The sequence below is a fragment of the Python bivittatus genome, unplaced genomic scaffold, assembly GCF_059951505.1.
Source record: "Python bivittatus isolate LINGU-HERP-01145 unplaced genomic scaffold, Pbiv_v1 ctg000840_np1212, whole genome shotgun sequence".
NCBI lineage: Eukaryota > Metazoa > Chordata > Lepidosauria > Squamata > Pythonidae > Python > Python bivittatus.
In genome coordinates, this window is record NW_028277113.1 from 34775245 (window position 1) to 34781919 (window position 6675).

Genomic DNA, 6675 nt, shown 5'->3' on the forward strand with positions numbered 1-6675 from the left:
GTAAAGTCTACCTCCTACTAAGTTTTATTCTGGCGATGCCAGAGATACCCTACAGCAGTGTTGTCCAAACTTGGCCACTTTAAGATGAGTAGACTTCAACTCCCAGAATTCCCCAGCCAGCCTGGCTGGGGAATTCTGGGAGTTGAAGTCTACTCATCTTAAAGTGGCCAAGTTTGGACAACACTGCCATACAGTTTTCTTGCAAACAGGAAGGACGTTGTTTGCCATCATGTTCTTCCACAATCTCTTTTTAACTTCCCAGCTTGGGCTCTAGTATTTCCTGCTGGTCTCCCATCCAAATAGAAACAAAACCCAACCCTGCTTATCTTTTTGAGATTAGTCAAGGTTATCTAGGTGTTACCATGTAGGTATAATTAGATTAACTGTATTTTAATTGATTTACCTTAACTTTAAATTCAGTGTAGTTTTTGTCTTGACCATATCTACTGTATTGCCTTGGCACTGCCCACTTTTTGAAGTGGGGACCCTAATATGGTAACCAAAAGCCCAAATGTGTGTACTCCAGCTGTAAAATGTAATGTGAAAATTCATCTTGATTCATCTGGTCCATTATAAATGTGGGAATAGCTTTTAAAATTAGGGAGCGTGCTAAAATAATCCAAGGTTACCACTAGCAGCTGCTCCACACTGTGGTCATGATTATTTTTTCCACATCCTGGTGTCCTACAGAGTTTATTTGTTTGTTCATTCATGTGTTTGTTTTACTTGCCACGATAATGAGGTTCTATTACGCCCAGTTTCCCCAGCGATATTCTCTGAACATTCAACACCGGTGAAGCTGAATGCCTGCATTTCCTTGCATTGGGATGCCTTTACCATTAACTAGGCATGAGATATCACTTCAGTGCCATGGCACACATTTTTGTTGCAATAACTGAAGCCAAACCGTAGGATCAAACAGCTCTGTCTTTAATGAAACAATCTACTCCAGCTAAACAACATGTCAGCAAGATGGAGGCAGTTCATCTCATTTATTTCCAGACTGCAGGAACAACATCTGGATATGAACAGTAATAAATGTCTAAGAAACATTTTCCATTTCTATCAGTGATTCATAAGGAATCACTATACGTCTGGTGCCCAGAAAGTTTGAAATGATCATTTTGACCACAAGATGGCACCTGGAAACTAGGCTACGTAACTCAGAAATTACTCAGAAACTTCTCAAAGAAGCTATTTAAATAAGGCTACCTGTTTTTGCCTGAGTCACAATATCCTAAGAATATCTAAGTTATAGTGGAATTCCATTTCTTTTAACCAATTATTATTACACCTATTAAAATACCTCACATATTTTTGCAGAGATGGAGGCTAGCTAGGTTTAATTAACCCATAAGCTAGACAGGGTTAATTAAAAGCATTATCAGCCATATAACACAGGTGATGCTAGGCAACCCTGCCCCCTCCCCATCCTCCACCTTTATTGGCCATGCTGGTAGAATTATACTGTATATCAACAATGCCTTGAGGGTTGCGCATCCTCCTGACCCAATATAAAGGAATAACTGTTGGTGGGACAAAAGTCAGTAAGTGTAAAGGGCATGATAATGACACTGAGTTATTACCCAGGGAGAAAGACTCAGTAGTATCTTATATGCCTCATCAGCAATGGCCTTCTGCTTTCTCTGCAATCACTACTAGCGAAAAGGGCTTATGCCTTCCCCCTTGACCCACTTCTAGCCTTGATACTGCAGTAAAGCAGTGGAATATTCTAGACGTCTTGTCTTACACAGAGACATCTTGGGTGAGGAGGGGTGGGATGCCAAAATCTATAAGATGGTAGGCATTATGTAGCAATTGCCATCTTGCAGATTTTCACTCATACACACACACACACACACACACACACACACACACTTACCAGTTCTCTGAGAGGTAAACTAGAAATTATGCTAAATATGTAGATCTTTTTCTCTCTTTCTTTTAATAGATGGGGTCTCATTTTTTGTTAGTAGCTCGCCATAGGCCTGTATACAGGAGCATCTCAATCATTTAAAAATCAACACTATAACACGCTGCTAAAAAGGAAGAAAAAGGCACAGCATTGCTGGCTGCATGATTAATCTGAACATGCACGCTAATTTGATTCTTTGCTCTTCCTCTGCTGAGTCCAATTTGTAACTGCTATTTTTAAATATACCCACACTCACACACAAGTGCACTTAATACCTGCAGATACTTCCTGTACTGGTAAACTAGCCTTTCAGGGAACCATCTACATTCTTTTGTCAAGAAGTTGACCAAATGCTGATGTAACTGAAGTGTATAATTCTCTCAGCAATTTGTAATGCTCTTTTTTAAAAAATGATGCAAACCTATCACTGAGTTATTTGGCTCAGTTTTAATCAAAGGATCTGTCCTTTCTATAATTTCAGTTGCCTGCCTGTTTTTCCTGTGATTTAAAAAAAAAAGGAAAAGGTGCGTAATTGAGGAGTTAAGGCCTATACCTCCACATAGAATTTCAGTTCATGGGATCTCTAGTTAGGCCTGAAAAGAGTTTGCCTGAAACTCTGGAAAGGCATACTCCTTACAGTACTAAAGTAGAGTGACTAGTGGTCTGATTTAGGGCACACTCCCAACAGGGCTAAAATCCATTTCTGGATCTGCCTGATGGTATGACATCAACTTGTTTTGAGTGTTGAGTCAGTTTTTTTTATGGTAATGCACGAAGTCTAAGGTGGACAATACTAGTAATTTTTGTTATTATCTATTTGTAACAAAGTTGCTCTGCAGAGCATGTGGCCAATCAGCTTTCTGATGAGTGGGAATTCTTGCCTCACCCACCTCACAGCTCCTGGAGGCAATCTTTCCTCCTCTATCCCTAAAGCTTCACCACCTTGCTCCTGGTACCTGCTGTTTAGAATGTATCTTCCCTGTCTTTGCCTTTCCAACTCCTGCAACTATCATATCAGCTTCTGAGGATATGAATTTGCTATTATTTTACCATCCCAGCTCAGTGGATTTCACTTATAATCGAGCAATGTAGACAGGCAATGCCTTTTAATCAACCACTCAGAATTTTCACAAAATGGCTATATAAATGCAGACGACATGCACCGAAAATGTGTGTGTGAGGTCATGCTAGCAGTTTATTTCATTCCTTTTCCATGTCAAGTGTTGATTGGGGATTTTTGTTATTCCAGAAGCAGCAGTGGCTAAGGCAAAATGTTGCCTGAATGACATTTTGGGCACCCTCCTGTGGATTAACTTAGCCAGGGATGGTGCTGGCTCAGTGTTTTGATGTTGGCAAGCAGGAAGATGATCGTAGGTTGGCTGGAACTGCTGCAGAAGAATGTTTGGAAATGAGAGTAAGTGGAAGGGAGTGTTGGGGGACCCCCAAAACATTAACAGACATTACCAAAGCTATATTTATAGTTCACAATAGATCAAACTAAAAGCCATTACAATAGCAGATGTGTTGCAGAAAACAAAGAACTGGAAGGGTTCTTTGGTCTATCCTATGACCAAGGATAAGGCTGCCCTTTTCCTAAATCAACCATTGTGTGTTCCTAATAAGATAAATAGGAAGATGATGTATGTAATCAGTTTGATAAAAGTGCTCGTTTCATGTAATTTTTGTCTTCTCCTGTAAGAGAACACCCTGTAACTACAGATCAGTAACACTTGAAAGCTGTTGGTTGTATTAAATTGGGATCAAGGGAGAAAGCTTTTCCTACAGTTCAATGGTTCCCCAGGACAAATCCACCTATTCCCTTCCTGCTGCCCCATTCTCCTCCTCACTCCCTGATTACTGCATTGACAATATTGCAGGGGCAGCGATCAAAGAGCCATGAGAAATGCAATTGTTCCATCACTGATATAATAGCATTCTAAGTGGTAGAACAGGAACAGCCACTGGAAGGTGGCTTTAGGGACAACGGTTATAGGGGGTGACCGGGTTGGGGAAATGTAAAACTATTTTCTGCTCCCAGTAATATTATAGAAGTGGTCTCTAATTATTACAAATAGATTCTTAGTTTGCCAACCCCAGTTATAAACTGAAGGTGATTTTGCTTATCAGGAGTGATCCAGACACCCAAACTTGCAATAGGATTTGCAAAGTGGATGAGACTTTAAACTTACAGATAGATAAACATGAATTATGGTTTTATTTTGTTTCAGCAGTTGAGCCCTTATGAAAACCATGGGAGAAATCCAACTTTTATTTCTCAGTCAATATAGGACTTCTGTCAATGGACTGTGAATAGGATGATTCTTCACAGCCTTTTTGTCTATTCCCAAATCTGCTCAAGAAAATTGGAAGATATTGCAGTGCAGAATTTGGCAGTGATGGGGAGAATCACTTTTCTAAGGGAAGAGGAATCATCCTCTAATGGATAGAAGCTTCCACTGATGGGGGACACTATTCCGATTCTACAAAACGGAGTTACATCTTAAAGGAAAACAATACTGAAAGACTAAATGAAAGCCATACCTTGGTAATAACATTAAGAGGATAAATAATGGGAGCTATGTGCGGGCAGTAAAGTTGATTGCAGAAATCATAGGAATATCTCAGACTATAGTAGTGTCATCATTTGTCTTTGGCAAGGATGATTTTATTTTGTTATCAAGTGTTTACTGGAATACTGCTTGATATAATTGCTCATCTGGACTGTCACTGCCTTCCAGACAATGTATGATTCATAAGATGTTTTAGTTTTTGTAAAAGATACTTATTCTTCCCTCAGTGCTAATACATCAGGCTTAATAATAGATGCAAAGAAGTAACAAATGAGAGCCAGGCATCATATTCTAAACTGTGTTATTTTTTTTGTATACCATAACAGTAAATGTGAATGCCCAGCATATTCAAGCATTGCAGCTTTGTATGATTTTTGTACATAAGTGGATGTGAGACAGATACATGTTAAATACCTGCACCAAGTCCCTGCTGTTAATTCATCTTTATCTTCTTCTCCTTCTTCTGGAAGTATGTCTGTGTGAGTGTGTGTGTGTACGTATGTATGCATATAAATATAAATATAAACACACACAGAATGACTTTCTTGCCATAGTCAACGTATCTTTCCTCATAAACTACAAAAGACCTTTGGCTTCCATCTCATCCTCCATTAAAAACAATAGAGTCTATTAAAGAAGGTATTTTAAAGTCTGGGTAGAACAAATAAAAATCAGCTAATCTGAATACTGGCCAGCTACAGGAATACTTGGAATTGAAGGTAGTGGCTTGAAAGGGGAAGAGTGCCAGCTGGCAAGCAGGAGTGAAATGTCTAATGACTATAAATATGACTCCAGATAAAACAGGTTGAAGAATCATTGTAGAGTAAGGGATAAAAAGAGAGTTTTTAAAACACTGTTATTTCATTTTTAGTTATACTGAAAAGAAATGTAAAATTTGTTCATTCATTCATTCATTCATTCATTCATTCATTCATTCATTCATTCAATTTGTATAGCCACCCATCTCACCTAAGTGACTGGAGGCTCACAATAATTAAAAAAAGCAACCAAATAGAACAGGTTAAAAACAAATATACGATCATATAAAAAACATCAATAAAACCACATTAAAACAAAAATTAACCATAATCAGCGACAGAATCCATCACTAGGTCACATTCAATGCAATCGTTATAGAAGCTCTCCACTACTACCAGACCCCCAGGCATGATGGCAAAGCCATGTCTTCAGGGCCTTCCTAAAGGCCAGAAGGACTGAGGCCAATCTAAGGGGAACAATGTTCCAAAGATGGGTGCCAAGGCAGAAAAGGCTCTCTTCCTGGGTCCCACCATATGATACTCATATTACGGGACCCATAACATGCCCCTCCTGCCAGACCTAATGGGATGGGTAGATGTCACTGGGGGGAGGCAGTCCCTCAGATAGCCGGCCCCATGTAATACTGGGTGTTATAGGTCATTACCAGCACCTTGAACTGAACCCAGAAGCATACTGGCAACCAATGCAATTCGCAGAACAGAGGTTTACTGTGTGGCGATAGAAGAGAGCACATAACTGCCCATGCCACTGCATTTTGCACCAGCTGCAGCTTCCAAATGCTCTTCAAGGGCACCCCCTCATACAGCACACTAACGTAATCCATTTGAAAGGTGATCAAGTCATGAGTGACTTAGGGCAGAGCTTCCTAGTCCAGGAGTGGGCACAACTGGCTCACAACATGAAGTTGCACAAAGCCTCTCGTGGTCTAGGCTGCTACCTGTTCTTTCAGCAGGAGTTGTAAGTCCAGGAGAACCCCCAGATTGCACACTGGGTCTATTTGGGGCAGTGCCACCTCATCCAGAACCAAAGATGCCCAGTCCCTGGAACCTGCAGGCCCCAAAACCCAGAGCCACTCAGTCTTGTTAGGGTTGACCTGAAGCCTGTTGTTCCCAATTCAAACTCATATGGCCTCCAGACACTCGGACAAGACCTCAACAGTATTGCTTAGTTCAGCAGGGGCACTGCTTAGCTTACCCAGCGGATTCATGTAGATTTAAACAGGAATGGAGAAGTACCAAACTCTGGAATCCCACAAAGCAGGGGTCAAGGGCAGGAACTCTCGTTCCCAATCAACACCAACTCAAACTGACCCTGGAGGAAGGAGGAAAACTGGCACAGTACAATGCCACCCACCCACAACCCCTGGAACTGGTCCAGAAGAATACCATGGTTGATGATATTGAATTCCCT